This window comes from Falco cherrug, chromosome 11 (genome assembly GCF_023634085.1).
Source record: "Falco cherrug isolate bFalChe1 chromosome 11, bFalChe1.pri, whole genome shotgun sequence".
Classification (NCBI taxonomy): domain Eukaryota; kingdom Metazoa; phylum Chordata; class Aves; order Falconiformes; family Falconidae; genus Falco; species Falco cherrug.
In genome coordinates this window covers 6,758,267-6,778,181 of record NC_073707.1, presented here as the reverse complement: position 1 = coordinate 6,778,181, position 19,915 = coordinate 6,758,267, and the positions used below count along the sequence as shown (strand labels likewise).

The following is a 19,915-nucleotide window of genomic DNA, read 5'->3' as shown; positions in this document are numbered from 1 at the left end:
ATCGATCTCATCTCCCTGCAGAATGGCTGTGTCTTGATTTTTTTTATTATTTGTTTTGGGGTTTTTTTGTTTTCTTAGAAAATATTCAGCAATAGAGGCTGAACTTGCGGTCTCCTTTTTCACCTCATTTGTTTCATCTTTTTGGCATTGATTTATAAAGAGAGCTGCTCTGCTGGAGGTACTCCCATAATTTTTTGCACTTGTGCACAGACTTCTGAGGAAGCCAAGCACCGTGTGGGCCTCTGAATTGCAAGTACCATTTTGGTGGCACTTTGCATCTTTGGGCTTTAGCTATTGCCAGACGCCTAATGAACGTATGAAGCGAGTAAAGCACTTGTGCTGTGAGCTCTGTTGATACATAAGGGGTTAAACTAAGCTCTGTTTATTAATGTTGATACTTTAAATTGTGCCAGAATGCTTTGAAAATGTGACAGTGGACAGGGCAGCAGGCAGTAAACACCGTTAAATGACAATACTGTTCCATATTTGCTGTTAATTGAGAGAGGCAGCAGCTGCTGGTATGCAGCTTCAGCCAGGATGAATTAGTAATGAGTCTGTAACTCTGGGTTTTTTTTCTGGTTTAAAGTTGCATCAGCCCTTTACAGTTCAGTAGCATGCTTGGGATAGAAATAAAAAAAAAAAAAACCATAGCAGGCCCTAAATTGAGGATTTTATTTTGTTTTTGTTTTCCAGTGAGTTGTCATGGAGCTGTGGTGTCAGTGATAAATTTGGCAACAGTAATAAAATTGCCTTGTATTTAAGGACAAAACTTAAAGATTTTGGGTTAGCTTTTCCATCCTGTGTGGCAGACAGTGGGAACAGAGCAGGCAAAGCAAGCTGCTCCTTTGAAAGAAAGCACTTTTGTTGCTTTTTCACTGGCTTCCAAAGACATTTCCAATTCTGGTTTCTCAGAACAGGGGGTTTGGTTTAACTTTCTTTGCTGGCCTGCACTGCAGGTGGTGGTGTGTGAGAGAGCACAGACCGCCCCAGCAGGAGAGGGAACACTAATTCAACATTTTCTTTGTGTTTTTGCTGTGCAAATGTGGTGAGTTTGACCTCTGAAAACTTGCTGATAAGCTGTTATCAGCCCACAGTTAAACCAACAAACCCTCCCACCTCACTGATGGGGTAGGAACTTCCCAAGGCTTGGAGGCCTGGGTATCCTGCAGGCACAGCATCAATCTGGCCACAGCGGCCGTGCTGGGGACAAAGTTTATGCTCCGAAGAAATCAGCCGCAGCTGCTACTTTCATGCTGTTTATGCAGCCTTCCCTGTAAGTATTTATTTTGCACAAAACGTTTGATTTTGAACTATAGATGTGAGAGTGCAAAACCGTGTCAGAGTGGTTGGCAGCCCCTTCAACGGATCTGAAGTTGGGCGCAGGAAATGCAATTCTAGCTCTGTTGAAAACAATGCTAACAGGGCTATTGATTGCAGTACAGCTCAGCTTTCACCACAAGTAGAAGAATTTCAAAGCAAATAATGTTCTGTTTGTTCAGTTCTTTAAACAAAATCCATCTGCTGGCATTAGCGTTTGAATCCAAATACTCAGAATTCTGCTGGTATTTTGTTAGAATGAGAAATACTAGATTAAAATAATTCCTTGGGTTCGTGATGATTGTTAGAGGGGGAAAAAATATCTGATCAGCAGGTACGTTTAGTAACCCTGTTTCTAGTTTGTACGATTTCTCTATTACATATATTTGGGTTTTTTATTTGTTCTAGTCACATTAACAGTTTTTACCAAGTGGGTAAGTGAATTTGTGCGTTCTTAAGAGCTTCAATCTTCAGCACACCGTGCTGTCTTATCCATTGGCTTATAGATGCATAAAAGCTATGAGGCTGAATCTGGAAAGCCAAAAGTGTTAAAAGCCAAAGAATACTATAAAAGGTGGTGGTAAATAGAAGTGGAGGAAGAGCTAAACTCATCTGGTGGTAAAAATCCTTCGGCCCCAGAAGTCCCTTCTCAGCTAGGGTACTGACAATTCCTGCCTTTGCTAGCAATTATGAAATGATGTTTTAAAATCTGTCCTTAGAAGACAGTATTTTTTCATGTGAAATTCAATAATTTATTCCAATGGCATTCTGCCAACTTTGGGCATCTGGTATCTCATGTTTTTTACTAACATCTCTCCAATTTTATGTGCTGTTTTCTATAGATGTGAATTGTGTTTAAAACTAGAATGTAATCAAATACAGTTTTTCCTTTTTTTGCGTGTTTTTGATTCTCTCAAGCCTGTATTACTGTTTAATCTGTAGTATCTACTTACAATGTTTGGGTTTTTTAAAGCAAGAAAATAAACCTTGGTGTGTTTACATGCACCACTCCTATCTTAAACCAGTGGTAAAAATGGTAATTACTGGCTTTTAGGGCTTTTCTTCATTGATTAAATAGAACCATGTAATTTTCTTATAAACAAAGGCAAATATTTACATTTTTAATATATTGAAAAGTATGAACTCTAAAGTTTGTCTGATAAACCTGTTAAATGTATGTATATTCACTCTGGTTTTTATCTTAAATCTCTTTCCTTACTTCTGTTGGAAGGAGTTATTAACTGCTTAACAGACGTTGTCAGCAGTGTGCTAATTAGGAATTAAACTGTATACCTATGTGGTATGTTCCCTGCTTCTAGAAGGTTATTTTGCTAGGTGTTTTATATGGTCTGTAACAAGACATATAGATGTTCATCTGCTTTGGAGTAGTCAAATATCTACACTTGTAAGGAACTTGGATGCCACATCTCCCTCTTGCTTGTGCTGTGTCCCCACCTTGCTCTCAGGACATACCCGTGTGGTGGCTGTACTGGTGCTGGTGAGTTGCTGACTGGTGCTTTTATAAAACTACTCTGGCACTAGCTCTGATGATACTAATGCTGGTGTTGATGACCAGTTGGTTCAGCTTGAGGTAGTGTACAGCAGAGCTCTGCTGACTTAACTGATTTGGGGATTTTCTTTTTCTCTGCAAGCTGTTGAGTAAGATGGGAGAAGTGCTGCTTGCTTAAATAACGCGGTGAGAAGGCACGGCGAGAGGAGAGGCTTTGGTGCACTGGTCAAGTTATCTTCTGTTGCTGATGGTGGAGGGGTGTAAATGGATGAACAGATCTACTGCAGTTGTGTCTCTGTCATTACCGATATCAACCTATTGCCTCTGGGAAGGTGATTGACCTGGAAATTATTCTGTAAATACACAGTTAATACAGGGCTGGTACAGGGCAACACCGGCTGCAAACTGGTACTTTCTTGTGCAAGAATATTGCTATATCATCCTCCTTTCTTTTGCCCAAATATAGCTTCTGAATGTAGCCTAACCTTGACTTCACCAGCTTTGTCTTATTGGGAATGTGGAATTACTTTTCCTGCTTTTGTGGTAAATCAGAGAAGATAAGGAGAGAAGTAATGCAGTGCTAAAATGGAGTGTCAGTGGTGACGAAACAGTGATGCTGGTGAAAGACCAGCAAACGTGTGCTGAGTTGAGCTGTCAGCGCCAGGAATTTGTTTTGCAGGACTTGTTTTTGCTACTCCTTGGTCAGTGGTTTTTAAGCCACATTCAACAGAAATTACTTGGTTTCTGTAATTGTGAACTGTTTTTCTCAAATACGAGATTTTCATGTTTGTTTGCTGTAACAATGTGCAACTGTTACTCTCTTAAGTTGTGTGTGCAATTGTAGTGACCAATTCACAGCTGTCCTTTTGAGACTTTCTGACGTTACCACGAAAGTGACTGTGTTAGAATAGGTGACTGCCAGTAATTGAACGTGTGTGAGTAAGAGAACAGCAGAAAAAGTTGTGAGGAGTATGGGATGAGCTGCTCCGTGGGAGGGACCCCTACAAAACAGCTCCTGCTGGTAGTCATCGCAGTGTGCTATGTAAGAGTGCTGGTGCCACTTTCTTGCTAAGAATTGTTGTTACAGATGTTGTTGTTGTGTTTTGTACATAATTTAAAAAATAATCCTGAAAGTTAATCTTGGGTTTAATCGAAGTATGCAGTTTTGACATTGGAGGGGAATAAATGACACTTGCTCCTACTTCTGCAGAGAATTAAGGGATAAGCTGAAGCTCCCAAACTTTGGGAGTGGTCTTGAGACCAGCTGAATTGCATGTGGTGCATAACATGACTCAGATGGTGCCTATGTTTTTGCAAGGCCACATAGCTTTTTTTTGTCTAAAGTCTCTTAATTTTGGCAAGACAGTTGTACTGGTGTTACTGAATCCCTTCTTAAATGTTGTAGTAGCCTTGCTGTGTATCTGTGATGATTAAGGGCATAAGGAAAATGATGTTTGCAGGTAGAGATAAACTCTTTTTAAGACCAGTTAGTGTCTTAAAAACAGTAATGTTTGCATTAAAGGCTAAGATTAGCCAGTTCTGTATTTCAAGGTGTTGATTATCTTAAATTTTGTGAAGAACTGGGCTAAGTCTAGCAGCCTTTCAGATTTTTGTGGTGTGGGCAGAAGATGCAGTAGGCTCAGGATTGGGAGTCTCAGTATTTGTTGTGTCTTGGCTTGTGTGTTTCTGATAGCAAGAGTAGTAATGGTATTATGAGTTGTGTATACGTAGGAGGACTGTGATAATTTACACTTTTCCTAAAATTTGCTTAAAATCAGGAAGACAATGTGGAGTTTAGGTATAAAGTTAAGTATAAAAAAATCATTAATAGATCATCTTGAAGTACGTTATTTTAAAGTCTAATCCAATCCTGAATGATGTAATTTTGTAATATGGAAAGCTTTAAGCTCTTTTACTGGAGCTGCTTGCTTAATTTAGATTAAAATTGTACCATAAAAGGATTATAGAGTGTATGCCTGTGCTAAGGAAGGATGTACTTACTAAATGTGTTGAGGTCTTATTCTACTCCCACCTTCTTTTTTAAAGTGTTTACTTATTTTTGAATATTTTCTGCTGCATTTAAATGTGCCATGTAACATCAGGATGTGCTAATGGGATGTTTCGGATGGATCTCGGGAGCATTTATTTAAATAGGATTCTGAGTTTTTTTGGCTCTTCTTTCTAGAGAGAAGAATTCAGTGCTGGACTGTCCTAAACACTACTCATGGTGCAACCTCAGAGAACAGCTTGATTTATCTGACCTGAAGAGGAGGCACATGTGCAGTAAGCCAAGAGGACATGGGCTTTCAGTGCGTCTGGAAAAATGATCAGGTACCAGCAGCTGGTGCTGTTTAAACTGTAGTAACTAGTCAGAAACCTGAGGTGTGAAACAGTAATGCACTCACTCCTGCAGTTGTCCTTAAATTTTAGGTATGCCTTCCTTTCAGTGGTAGGAATGAAATTCATTTACCTTCTTGGTTGATGTTGTGTCCATAGCTGTTTCACTGCTGAACTTGCACACCTGCAGCAGCTCGGTTGTAGACACTCGGCAGCATCCAGTGCAGCTGTGAGTGAACAGGAAGGGACAAGTGCCAAGGGGCGTTTGCATAGACTGAGTTGAAATTCATCTTACTGTGTTTAGTTTTTTTAAATATAACTTGGACTCTGAAAGCATTTGAATCTGTTCATTCACGTTTATTGATTTTTGTGAGGAGGTAACTGATAAATTATTTTTAAATTTTATATTTTCATTGTACTTACTCTGGTGATTGGCTGGAGAATGCAGATGTCCTCACAGGAGTTGAGGCTGTTGTAGCTGGGGTATGGACACCAGCAAAGTTCCAGAAAATGCAGAGAGTCATGGTTCATTTTGAAATCTGAACAGGTTAGAGGTTCAATAATGTTAGAACTATATGTTTTTAGCTATTTGTTTGTTTTCAAGCAGCTCTTCATAATTTCTAAAATAATGTCAAATGTCTGAAGTGGTGTCAAACTTTACTAATTGGAGGCAGCTGCTCTGCCTAGGTACTTGGAATAGCTGGATCTCTTGTTGCTGATTCTGTATCTGATGTCTGTTGCCATGGGTAGTGCACAGCTTGTGCATCTCTAGTGTCCTGCCTCTGTGGTAGTTCCCTTTGGCAAGTATCAGGCATGATCAGGAACTTGCTTTACCAAACTCGCAGCCTCTTTTGTTGTAGTGAAGGGGCATTCATTGAAAAGTAGTTTGGCATTTCTGTGGTAGACAGCATTTGTTTGTTTTGTACTTCTGTTCACAGTTGTGCAGTCTTTGAGAAGACAGAGCTTGCGTCATGGAGGAGGTGACTGCTGTCCGGGAACAGCCAGGTTCAGCTCAGGGAGAGAAGCTTTGGGAGGCTGAGCAGGGCAGGGGAGGGAGGAGGAAGGTGTGAGAGATGCAGGAGGCAGCAGGAGCCTGCAGCTCATGCAGGGAGGCTAAGGTAACACTGAGGAAGCAGACAGTCCTCAGAGGTGATGAGAAACTTCCCTAGGGACCAGGCAGCACTGGGCAGAGCTCGCTGTGATTTGGACATTGAGGTCTAAATGGAAGCCTGTACACAAGGCAGAGCCGGCGGGGAGGGTTGTGTGTATACCTTTCCTATTACTACTCAGACTGACCTGATCTTTCTGAGTTTCCCTTCCTGAAAGCATTCTAGCCCATATTCTAAGAAAACTTGGCTCTTTTCTTCAGGTCGCTCCCTGCGAGGCAAAGGTCTCTGTGTATTTGGCAAAGAGCTCTGACTGAAAAGGAATCCAGTCTCAGACAGGTTGATCCTGTTGACTTAATTACAGTTTCATTTTCTGAGGGCTGGCCAGCCATGTAAGAACACCTTTGTGCATGACAGAGAGCCCACTTAGGACACAGGGCTAGGAGCTTTAAGACTGCTTTGTCCTCAAAGGGAGTCTTTATGATCTGCTGTCACTTTTGAAATGTGATGTAAATGGCAGGAGGTTTCTTTCTTTGTCTCATATTCTCTAATCTTCTAATGCATCGGTGTGAGCTTGTGGTATTTTTTTGTAATGTATATCACCTTTGATGTTAGCATGATACTTAATGTGTTTTAGATATTGCTGTTCCTAGGAATAAGTAATATTTTGAATCTGTGTCATATATGCAGTTTTTTAGTTTAATTACAACTGTTTTATGTATTAAAAATTAAATGGTAAGTATTGTGTGTTACCAAACATGCATATATCTATATGAAGAACTGAAAAGAAGCAGTGTATAAAATTTCTGTGATCTTTTGGGGATTAGGTTTAGAGGAATATTTTAAAATATTTTCTTGGGGTTTTTTATAGATGCTAGCTGAAAAATCACTTATTCTTGTCTCTCTAACTGTAAAATTATCTAAAGTTTTCTTCAGTTGGTGAACGGGTATATGCATAATGCAAGAAAATATTTAGTTGTTTTACTCAGGGAGACTGGAAATGGTTTTGTTCTACACATTTTCCTTATGCTTGTAAGATCTTTGTCATAAGGAGAGACTTCATGCAGAGAAAGCTACATACACACTTTAGGAGGTGCCTGAGCCACCTCTGAGTGGGATTGCAGGAAGATGTGAAATGGAGCTACATTTGAGGATTCATTTCTTAATATAAAAGCTGTTCTATGAGGAGTGGTGGGTGCTGTAGAGGCAGAGCATCTATGTATTTGGACTCCAGCTATCTCTCATAACGAGTTATAATTAAGGTGAAGTATATTACTGAAGAATTAAATTCTCCCTTGCTTTGAACCTGGTTTCATCTCAATGAAAGCAATTAGTTGCATGAGCTACCCTGTCCTTGCTTCATCAACAGCAGTTCATCAATTGCTTCATCCACATTGCTGCTTCTTATTTTTTTTTTTTTCCAGTTAATAGACAAGGCACTCTACACATACAGTATTCCAGTATGGGAGTAGTGTAATAGAGGTAGCTTAAGGATAGAAAGTATGGCTCATAAGGGGGACTGTGATATTTATAGATGGCATGTAATGGGAAAGCAAGTGAACCAGGCAAGCTTCTAATCATGTAGGCTGTCATGTTTTTTTCCTCCTATATATTACGTCTTTTGTGAAAAGTATACAAGCACTTTCTGTAAGCCTTCCTTACCGAAAGTATACAAGCACTTTCTGTAAGCCTTCCTTACCGATAAGGGGGAAATCGGGAGTTTGAGCAGGCTCACATCTCTCTGCCTGAAGGGAAGTGCAGTCACTTTTTTTACTCTGCTTCTGGAGGACTAACTATGTGGAGGTTATAAAACACTCTTGTGAGAGAGTTGTCCTGGAAGGTCCCAGGGTTAATGCTTCAGCTGACATGTTTTTGAACATGGCTCTCATTCTTTCTCTCTCAGCCATGACTTGAATTTACTAGCGTGGTGTTTATTTTCCCTGGATGGGCAAATCCTGTGTAATACGAAGCTGATTGGTTGAGTTGGAGTATTAGGACATTGGCTAACTTTTATGTGGTCTTTTGGTGAAGGCTGTTTTAACTTCTGGTCGACCCTTGTCAGGTCTGGGACTGAATTCAGAAAGCAAGTATTTAGATGCCATACAGCATCTTCTGAAAGTGTCCTGCTTTGGGGTTCCTCCTGCATCATACTGCATTGTCCGACATTGTGCTTGAAAACAAGGATCAAAATCACCACTGCTAAAAAATCAATGCTCTCAGTCAGAATATTCGGGACCAAAAATCTGTTAGTCACGATTGTAACTAAAGTGTTGCCGTAACTCTTCATGAAGTGAGTAATTCTGTGTTGTGATACCTCAGACAGATCAAGAGGACTCTTGGAGGGTCTGCATTTAACAGCGGAGGAACAGAAGTCCTCTCTTGGGAGAGAGGAAAAAAAAGCAGTGATCTCTGAAACAAAAGGTACAGATAGCTTCATGACTGACACCACTCTGGGAGGAAGATACTGAGCAGGTTTTATTTGTCTTAAGAATATTTACATAGGGCTGATCCACTGTTCTTGAAGGAACTTCATCACAGTACTACAGAGAAAACCGTCAGTACTAAATATAGTGTCTTATTCTGGCAGTCTCTGACTTAGAAATGCATGAATTCTGCTGTCTTAATGGGCTTTCAGCAATTTTTGTAGGTTTTTTGGGAGAAATCTGACTAACATTCCTCAGAGAGGTTGTATAACTAGCAAGGACGGGAAGATTTGATTTGGCAAGACCTCATACTGCAAAAATCAGGTTAATTTTTTAGCTTCTGGTCTTACTGTGAAGCTTTCGGTACTTAGATATCTTCATAGAAGAGGTGTGAAAGGTTCCAAAATATCACCTTGAACCTTTGCATCAAAGCATCATCACTATTGCTGGGCAATGCTTGTGAGATGTTGGTTTTTTTTCCTTTACCTCCTAATACAGGAGGCAACATGACTTCCTTAGGCTGGTACTTTACTGTGTTTACAACTTAGAAGAGTTCTTCTAATGACCTAAGTAAATTTTTCTTGTCGCAGTTTGAATCCATCACTTTTTCTACTTACTATAGATGGGGAGGATAGGTTTCCTCTTTCTTTGCAGAAACTGTTTCTATATTTAATAGAAAAATATCATTGTTTCAATCTTAGCTTCTCTTTTTATTCTGTTCAGATTGAGCAACCTTGATGAGTCAGTTCACTCATCCCTCATAGCTCACCTTATTAACTGTCAGTCTTCTCTCTCCATTCTGGCATGGTTTCTCCCTTTTTTGACAAGCCTGACCCAAAAGTGGACTTTACCAAAGGCTTTATCAGGACTGAATCCTTCAGGAATTTGTGCTCCTATCAATGGATAGAAGTTGCCTTGTTTGTGACAACTTGATATTTATAATTTGTGCTCAGTCTGTGATCCTCTTTATCCTGAATCTGTATCTACAGAACAGCTGCTCAGCAGTTGTTTCTATATTTGTGCAGGTGATTTTTTTCATCTGAACAAAACTTTCCCTTGGGGAATTGTACTGCATTTTTTAATCACTTCTCCAGTTTCATTAATTCCTCCCCACAAGAGCTTCCCATTTATGCATGCCTTTTTGTGGGAATATGCCTTTTTGTGAGGATAACATAAATTATAGGACTTTTCTTCCCATGTGGCAGTAATACTGATGCTTTGTTGTCAGGGGCCTCCTTTCTTTCACAGGCTTCTAACCTGGAAGAGGAAAGGTGACTGTAGCTCAGCTGGCTTTAAAACTGTCCTTTATAACTGCTGATTATACATACTTATTTTTAGAGTGTTGGGTTTTTTTCTCAGTATTTCTCACTGCTGGTAATTCTATTAGAGTTAATTATTGTTATGGAAGACTTCATTTCTGCATGTTCTCTGGGAGAAATGTTATTTTATGACTGTTTCCCTGGACAAATAGATGTGTTTTTCTCACATGGCCTCTGCTAAGGGTTTCTGCAAATGATTTCTAGAGGAAAAAAACCCAGCAAATAAACACATTTTCTTATCTTTAGTTGGTATTACCCTACTCCTGGCTATCTGTTTTTAGGCTTACTTCCTGTTTGTTCATCTTATCCTCGACAATTTTACAACCCATTGTATGATTTCAACCACGTGTTAGAGATGGAGGTTTTAAGATAACAAAATTCCTACAGTTTTTGTATAAAACAATTGGTAGCTTGGAAAGAGATAAACCTAAGTGCTCTCACATACCCCTGGCAAAGGGAAAGGATGTGACCTGACTCTATGTAACTTCAGGTGGTGGAGAGTTCCCCCAAGGAGGAAGAGCTTAGTTAGCAGCTTCCCCAGGCCCAAGGGTGGTATCTGTGTGCACATTCCACTTCATGTGCCTCCTCTGTGCTTCCTTCCAGCTGACCAGTAAATCTGGGAAGACCATTGTTCGCTTGCTGCATTAACTGCCTTTTTAGCAGCAAGGAAATGGGGCTCTAATGTCTCTTAGGTAGTAGCGTTTTCTACCCTGATAGAGTTCCAGCACTTCTCCTTAGGACTGAGGAGCTGGGCTGCCTTGCTTCACGAAGATAAAAATCTGCAAAGGTAGTGTTTAGAACTTCCCAGCCTCATCAGTACATGTTCTGAATGTTGTAGTGGCATGCCTTCTCCTAAAACTACACAGCCTTTATCGTCATGAGAAGCCTGAAAGGCAGGGCTCATCTGGAATGAGTAGTCTTGCTGGGAAAACCACCCAGAAACTCCTTAAAAAAGAATCCATACCAGGCTCAGGCTTAAACAAGGGAAGACATAACATATTTTGTCCTGTCATTGTCTTTTAGTGCCTTCAGTGTCTCTTTTTTTTTTTTTTTTTTTTTATTCCTGGAGTGTTGCTGAAGGTAATACAAGGTTAAAGGAAATAATTGTAGTCTTACGTACTCCTACCCGTCATATCTTGCAGAGCACACGTAGTCAAAAAAACAACTGGCAACTATGGAAGATGGTTTTGCTGCAAGGAGCCACGCTTTGGTAACAGAAGTTGGTAGCACTTTCATTTGAAGACTGTAAGGTGATGGTACAAGTGTCTGTGAGTTTGTTTGGATAGCTTTTGGGTAGATGCTTGACAGTATGGGTAGCTTTCTCTCAAGGGTGTTATCGCATACCTATGAGTTTGTAGCCATCTCCAGCTCTCTGGTTTCATTTTTAAGCAGACCTAGATGTCTCGCGGTGGCTCACTAATGATGGCGTTTTGTGAGCAGACACAGCTCTGCTGTTTCTGATCTGAGAGGGTCTGAGCCTTGTTCCAGGGATAGCCCTGTTGCCTGTGTAGCAGCAACTTGGCCATCAAAATGCACACCTGAGCTTTGTTCTACCCCACAGTCAACCCCCTAATCGGTGTGGGGCTCATCTGGTGGCTACAGGCTCTGGGCTGTGGTGGCTCAGCAGCTGCCGCACGAGCGGCGAGGCAGGAACGGGGTCTGAAATCACTGTGGCTGGCCAGTGTGAGTAGACTCTCTTTCAAAACAGGGCTTGTAATTAGGGCCCCTGAGTCAAATTGCAGCTCACCTGTTCTCATGGCATTGTGCATGTCCTGCTTTTGGGCTTTTTCTCTTTGAGTGACTTTTTTTTCTCCTTTGGTCATGCTTCTTGGCTCCTAGCTCTTGGTGCTCGTCCTGTTAAATTGCAGTCCGGTTCACCTGCCTTTGCAGGGAGGACTTCTCAAAGTCTCAGATCTGGGGAGGTTCTGGTTAAGAGCCTGAAGATCTCATGGTTTAAGTATGATTCTTTTTTTTTTTTTTTTTTTTTGTTTCCCCCTTCTTTCCTGTCACCCACCCCACTGCTGACGATTAGGACATTCAGAAGAGGAGTGTATGCCTACAGGGTTGGCAGATTTCACAGATTTTTAGAATTTGACAATAAAATGTCCCTCTAGCCATCTCATCTATGCAAATATTTACCTAGGCTTTTTCCTGTTAGAGAATCATTTGTGGTTTCACTTCATCTATTTATTCATCTAGATAGAAAGTTTTCACAGTGGAGTCCCTCTTGTACCTCCAAGTGTGTGCTGAGTAGACTTACGAACAGCCTTATTGATGCGTAATTATGAAATTAGCCTTTGAGTCACTTTCATCTCTTTCCTAATTTTCTGCTTGTGTTCGTGGAACATGCCACAAGAAATGTTCGGCATTTGATTTTGTGCTTCTCCATGTGTCGGCTGTCGGCCACTGTCAGAGACAGGACACTGCGTTGAATGGGCCTTTGCTCTGATGCAGCAGAGCCGTCCTTTCCAGTCAAAGTTGGTATTAGCATTTTTGCCCAAGATCAACGTCAAGTTACCAAGGCCTACAAATAGCAAACGTATGCTATTTTTGAATATTGGCATAATATTGTTATTCTCAGTCTTCTGAAATTTTAGTAGTTTTCCAGTGTATTAAAATTGAAGGTCACAGGATTGGAGAACTTGTTAAATGATTATTTGAGGACTGGGCTCAAATTAGTATGATGTACCAGCTTGAAATGTTATGCCTAGCAGATGCTGTATAACATTCCTATTAGTTACTAATTGGCTTCAAAGTACTTAATTTTCTTTTTCAAATGTGGCAAGCAGATATGTTTTAAATGCTTCTAGCTTTCCTTTTTGTATCCGTTACCACCGGTTTTGCCCACTATGTCTCTTAGCAGCCTAGTTGTTCATATATCCTTTCAGAAAGCCTGCTACCTGTGAACTTTTCACTAGCACTTGTATGGCCCCTTAGAAACTTTATTTTCTTCTTAATATCTTATACCCTTGTTGTACTTTGTACATTTCCACCCCCCCCTCCCCAGTTTTTACATTAATACTGAACTAAACTTCTCCAGAGAATCATGGAATCATGTTTGGGCTTCTGATACTTCAGAGTTTCCTACTTTTGCCAGTGCTTTTGTCTGAATGAGAAGGAGGAAAATAATTTCTTTTTCCAACTGTGATCAACTCACCACTGATGCTTCAAAAGAGCTGTGTGTAATGGACTATTAAAATATGTAATGGGTGGCAACTATCCTGTTTTCTAATGCTGTTATTCGGCTTCTAACATAATCTTGCAAGAGCCATGAGTTTTAGGCCAAATATTGTTTGTTTGGTGTTTTTTTTTTTTTCATGATGAGTTAAGGTGGTTATCTTGCATTAAATTCGGGACTTCTGTGTTTGAAAATTTTAACTTGAGCAGTTGAGACACAGATGAAATGGAGTGTTGGTATGCTGAACCAAGTCACCATGGAGAAGAAAATATGAAGTTGTATGTGCAAGCTCTTTTCTTCTACTGGAGTCTTTCTCGGGTTTTGTTCCAGCTTATTTTCCCCGCTGGCTGTGATTTTTTTTTAAATGTCATTGCAATTAACCCTTGGAAGCCACTGAAAATTATTTTCCTTTCTATTTTTATTCTGGCTTTTTTCATTATATAGCAGTGTTTCTCCTTTTTCCACTTCTTGCATATGGTACTGTGACCCCCCCATTCTAGTTCCTGAATTTATCCCTTTTTTGCTTTAGGGTAAGAGAGGAAATTAGTATTTTTGTTTCTGTTTTGAAAATGCCAGGGAAATCTGGAAACTGTTGTCGTACCATGGTGGTGATGGCAGCTGTAAAGCAGAGTGTTGGGCTCTGAAGGGGAAGGCAGGGAGTTAAGACAGGTCTAAGTACCAAATAATCTGATGCAACTGGCGTTTGAAATAGTGACATGAAATTATTCCTTTGAAGCAGAGATGTCTCTCACCATACCTCCACTCCTGCTTCTCCTTGTGTGTAGTAGTGCTCAGTCTGCCGTGGTTGCATTGCCTGGCTAGAAATCTCATGCCTTGTGTTTTGTGACTTTTAGCTCTTAAAGAATAGGTATTTCTTCAGCAAAAGTTCACTTGTGCTTTCTTGATCTTGAAAGTAAGCAACAAGAAATTTGCCTTCATTTTAATTATCTGTGGCCAGCTTTATAAAGCTCAATTCAAAAACCAAAGTCCAAAATCAAAGCTCAGTTTATCGTGGCCACTGTTTAATTCAGTGCATACTAATACTTTCCTACCCTTGCAACTCTTCGGTGGAGTGATAGGATCTAATAGTATGTTGTGTACAACTAAGAGATGAAGATGTGCTGAGAAGCAGATGTAGGAGTCCACTGATTCCCAAACAGTGTCTTTTGGCATAACAGACCTGGAGAAGAAGACCTGGATATAATGCCTGTACATTCCTTGCTCCGTGTTGAAGATGAAAAAAACCCCCAAACCTCTACTGTCTTAATACATGCAAAAACCTACCTGTGCCCTTATATGAAGTAATTTTTAGGTAAGTATTGTCTCTGTAGGTGTGGCTGTATTTGTCTCCAGGAAGGGTTTTATATCCTGCCCTTCTCCCTCCACACAAGCTAGTATCAGTGGTACTTAGTTTCTAAACCTAGATCTGCATTGTTGTTATGGCTTATTTTGGGATGTTAGCTGGTTTCCATAAGGAAGGGTGGGATTCTCTCAGACGTTCTTATAAGACGTGCTCCACCAGAGTAAATTTTGGGACATTCTATTTTGGCATAATTGCTTCCTACTTGCTAGGAAAAGGGGTGGTGAAAATGTGGAAATTCTGGCTCTTAATAATTTGGAGGCTACAAATTGTTCAGAAGGAGTTCTAGACAACAAATTGGTGAACTCTGGTAAACCCTGGGGTGGTGTAATTGCACAGCTTACAGCCTAGGTTCTCCTTCAAACCTTGACCTTAATTCCCGATTATGTTCATCCCTCCACTTCTTCCCTTGTGTTTCAAAGATACAAAAATAAGGCAAAACTTGTGCTCTGCCCCCTTCCAGATCCAAGTTAATTGTAGCTGCTCTTGCATGTGTTCACCAGGACATTGCCATCTATTTAGGCATCCAAAATAACACCCTGTGCCCTTGCATCTGGTATGCAGAATTAAGTCCATTCATTGCCATGGAATTGAAAATGAAATGAAGATGGCTGGGAGGCTGTGATACGTGGATGTTGCGCCCACCATTTGTTACGTAGCCGCAAGCGTGAAACTATGCATGCGCCGATTTTTGTTTCTGAATGTTTCTGACGTTGTGAGCTTGTCTGCCCGCTGTTGGGAATGTGTGATGAGAGCTGAATGCGTGATTTTGTTAGTGCTTCTATTTTTATTTTGTTGGTGCTTTTGCATCACTAATCAAATACAAGCCTCCTATTGTTCTCCCTGCAGCTTCCTTCCAGTACATGCTTATATTTAGTTATTTTAATAATAATACTCCGGGTTTGTAATCCTGAAAGAAGCCGGAGAGATGATAAACTCCTTTTCTGATTACTAAATACATTTGATTCATATAACAGATGGCTGTTATTTGATATGCTGTTGTTATCCAAGCTGTACAGAGGGGCAGAAACTCGCCGGAGCAATGACTTGAAGGCATGAGAGGATGTCCTCGCCCGGTCCTCTCCATGGAATGGCAGCAGTGATGCCATTTTACCCAACAGCTTCACTTCAGAGAGGAACAAATTGTTTTCAGTGTCCTCTCCCTGCCTTGCAGAGGTGGCCCAGGGGCGCGCAGCCCTCCCAGCTGGCGGGCCAGCCTTTCGGGGCTCTTGGGTGCCCAGATTTTGGTGGCAGAAGGCGGCTGCGGTGCCGGCGGGGATTGGCTGCCCCCCGCTCCCCTCTGCCTCTCGTCCTGCGCAGCCCCCGCCAGCGCCGCTGAATCTCGAAACAGCCCGATTTACATCCATTCATGAATCCGTGACGTCAGCATGCTTCTCTGCTTCTTTGCAGCAGGCTGCAGGATTGTGTGGGTGGAATTTCCTTTTATTTTGCAACACTTCCTTTTTTTTTTTTTTTGCCTTCCATCTTTTTAAAACAAGAAAATGGAGCATCACATAGGAAATCTCAATCCTTGTAAGTATTTAGATGAAAATGTCTTTTTCTGAAGCGTGTGTGTGTGTGTTTAATGGTCAGTGTTACCCTTTCGCCATTTATTTCAGAAGGACAGATGGATGTTGCATTTGTGATGTGAAAGGGCTGAAAAAATGATGCTGAGAGAAGGGAAGAAGAAATGTGAAACCTTAATTTATCCATCACTGCATATAAATCTGATAGCTGGCCTGCCCTTTTGCTTGTCGGTGTGCTAGACATTTTTCACTTGCAATTTTGCACGTTATCTTCTTGTGCCCCCCTTTTAAAGGGGAAGGGAATGGCAATGGAGAATGGACATATATGGAGTATGCAGGGAATGACATAAGAATTACTAGAGATAGTATGAAGAAGCAGAATTGTATTTTTGCCTTCTAGGCAATTGTATTTTATTTTTTTTTCCTTGTGGGCTAATCAAACAATTCTTCTGTTGTGTTACAGTAATAAATAATACTATTTTTGAGGTGAAGAAGGGGTGTGTTTTTCTTTCTATCTGCTGAGTAGGAATTTGTTTCTTTATTATTGAAAATAGCAGTTTGAGCTGTCTCTGTGGTGCTGAACACATGATTTTTACTCCTCATTTTCCTAATAGATGAGGAAGCTGGGAGTACCGTTGCAGTTAACAATACTGTTCACTGGGGCAAGATCTGTCATATTCTTGCTTACCTGAATGGAGCATGATGTCATGTTTTGTGCCAATTAAATTAGTGGAGCTGCTCTTTATTTTTGGTGGGGTTTTTTTTGGGGGTGGGGGTGGGGGTGTGTGTTTAGGTGCTGCAGTAGCTTAATCATATAAAGCCACATGTCTCTCTTAAGCAAATGAAAAACTGGGTATTTTAAGTTAACCTGGGGAAAGATAGCATACTGATTTTATCAGCAGGCAGTCTGTTGAATAGAAGAAACTGGAGGAACATATTTTGAGGTAGAAGATATAAAAATATTTGAAATAAAAACCAAATAGATACGTGAAATGAGAGAAGGAGATTCGGTTGGTCTGACTCACAAATGTGGGCACTTTTCACAGTAACTGTGTAGCCACAGATATCTTGGGATATCCTAGGATGCAGAGGTTAAAGTTATCATTCATTTAAAAGTTTTTATTACTATCCTTTTTGTTGCATCCCCAAATGTATGCAGGTTTTTGTTCCTAGAGAGAGACAACCCTTTGAACCTCTGTTTCTGTAACAGACTTCAGCTGTGAAAAACAAATAAATCATGGTTTTGACGTAGTGGGGGTTTTGTTTGTTTGTTTTGCTTTAACAACAGTTTTGTTTCCTGTATTTTGAGCCTCCAGCCTGATTCTTTGATCTAGAATGGTCCTATCATTCAGATTTGTCTTTGTCCCCTGCTGCCTGATAGTTAGATTTATAGCTGGCATTCATTTTGACCCCTGTGCCTGGAATTAGCAAGTAACTTCTAGCACAGAATATATGGTAGGGACTCTATCACTTCTCAACTATAAGTGAACTTGTATTTAAAAATATTTGGGTTTTTTTTTTTTTTTTCAGTTGCATTTTTAAACTTCCTCTTTTGTCTCCTATTGTAAAGATTTGATAAGTGGCTTATCTCCAGTGGATCAGAAAATTGAGTAATGATTTATTTGAAAGTCTCTTCATAGGTAAGCTGTTTCACAGTTAGTAGTTATTAAAACATGGTTCTGCTCCAAGCAGTGGCAGGATAAGAAAAGTTTTACAGTATTTCCTGTTTTCTTATGACTAGTTTACAGCAAATGTAAGATGGTGACCGATCAGACTGGAGTTGTTCATAGCTGGTACCCCTTCCAGGCCTTCTGCAGCTGTGTGGAGTGGATGTCAAATAGTAGGACTTCTCAAAATGACAGAGTTTTTAAATAAAGCTTTGATATATAAAAATAAAAAGTCTGGCATCAGTTGTGTGAACAGATTTAAAATCAGCCCGGGTTCCTATTCAGCTGTGGTCCTCGGGGCCAGGGTGGGCAGGGGAAGGGGCCCGAACTTTGCCGTGCATAGAGCAAGCTCTCACCTGTGGTCCTGTGTTTGGAGGAAGACAGCAGCAGGCTTACTGCTTTTACAACTCCCCATGAGTTTCTCAGCCATAACTGAATCAAAATGAGTCAACTGAGGCAAACGTTACCTCTGCATCCTCAGATGAGGCTGAAGCTCTCAGGCATTTGGCACTTCAGCAAGCTCTGGCCAGCTTCTGGGACTTCCCCCCCCCCCCCCCCCCCCCCCCTTTTTTTTTTTTTATCCCTCTTTGTCAAATGCGTTCTGTGCAGGGGCTTAGGCTTTTGTAGACTGCGGTTTTTATGATATTACGGCAAATCACTCTCATGTCTTGGGGAGGGGGAAGTAAATATTTCACCTAAAACACATACTACTGTGGATTGAATAGCAAGTTGGCAGCTGTGGCAGAAATGCCGAGGCTGGTCGAGAGCAGAAACACTGTGTGTACTTACTCCCACCCCTATAAATACTCAACATGCATTTTGACCTCTGTCCTCTTTCCCTGTTTACAACTTCAACCGAAAAGTCGGTCGTTGGAGTGGGTTCAAAGGCATTAGCAACAGTTGGGTGTAGGCCAGGGCAAAGAATAGATTTTTCTGTGCAAAGTACGTGGGTTTTAGAATCCTTCGGTGAGCCTGTAGTTGTTTGTGCTGTTTCTTCTGGAGCAGTTGCTAGCTTGGTGTGAGAGGTGCTGTGAGGGAAGGAAGGAGAAAGTCCTGGCAGGGTGTGGGTGGGAGGCTGGACTTCTTCCAGCACAGTGGGCTTGAGGAATGGAGGTCTCTGTGTGGACACTTTATTCATTCCCAGGATGTTTGTCCTTTCCTGTTCCCAACCCATTACTTTCTTACCTTCTGGAGGACACCAAAATCAGTAACAGCAGCAGTACAGCTGTGACTTTTCTGCTGAAACACAGAAGATCTAATGTGTTTCATGATTATGTGCCCGAGGAGATTCTCAGATGTTGATTGATCAACTGCAGCCAGAAGGTGATCTAGCAGGGATGAACTGAAGGGCTGAGCTGCTTTGGAAGGTCTCTGCAGAGTTTTAGATGGCACACGTCATGTCAGGCCTCTGGAGGCTCCTCTGCAGTTCTTCAGTCCGTGACTGTGTGTTGTTGTGCTGTCTTGATCGCATTATGATCACGTAAAGCTCTAGTGGCCTAAGAATAGGATCACACCTCTCAGATGTTGCTCTAACCCCTTACGCTGTGTCGGTAATACAGGCTTAATAGAGGCTCCGGAGCAAGTTATTGTGTGCTTCTCTGTTGAGGAGTAATCCTCTTTGCTTGTATATGGTGCTTGCTAAATACAACTTGGTACTACTCTCATTTCTCGACTGCGAGGTCTGCCAGCTGGATTTCAAGTGTCCCCTTCCCATCAGGTCAGAATGCACACATTCTGGTACCTAGTGTAGTCAATAGAGGCCAGAGCATCGCATGTACCCCAGTAATTTTTGTACTTTCATGAATAGTTGTTTGGTCACTTTAATACTGGGTATGAAGCATGTAAGCTGTTAGTGCTGAGAAGATTGTGTGTACAGCTTTTTTTGCATGTCAAATGTGCTTTGCAAATACTGAATAATTCATATCTACTACAAAAATAAACACAAGCGTGTGAGTGAATTTACCTGAGACCAGTCTGATGCCTCACATGAATTAAAGTGAGAGTTTGATTCATTCACTGGATTCCTAAAAACAGCGCTTTGATATTGATCTTCATCCTCCAAGATCTTTCAGACATTAATTAATCTTAGTGCTATTCCTTGGAGGAAAATATGATGTTTCAGTTCTGTAAGTGGGGGCAATTACAAGATACTGCTTGCTGGTAGTACTGGAA

At 40.9% G+C, this 19,915-nt stretch overlaps 1 protein-coding gene across 7 annotated transcripts in view; it reads left to right on the top strand.

The window, feature by feature from the left end:
• The window catches only part of MAP3K13 (mitogen-activated protein kinase kinase kinase 13), a 79,987-nt gene that overhangs the window by 22,626 nt on the left and 37,446 nt on the right, over window positions 1-19,915 (top strand). For 5 of the 7 annotated variants that reach the window (XM_055723537.1, XM_055723540.1, XM_055723538.1 and 2 more), the window contains one exon: window positions 5,013-5,158. The gene's annotated coding sequence lies outside the window, so the exon portion shown is untranslated. Of the gene's footprint in view, window positions 1-1,084; window positions 1,274-5,012; window positions 5,159-14,193; window positions 16,084-19,915 lie in introns of those variants that run through there. The other 2 variants (XM_027808836.2, XM_027808837.2) reach the window with 2 other exon arrangements.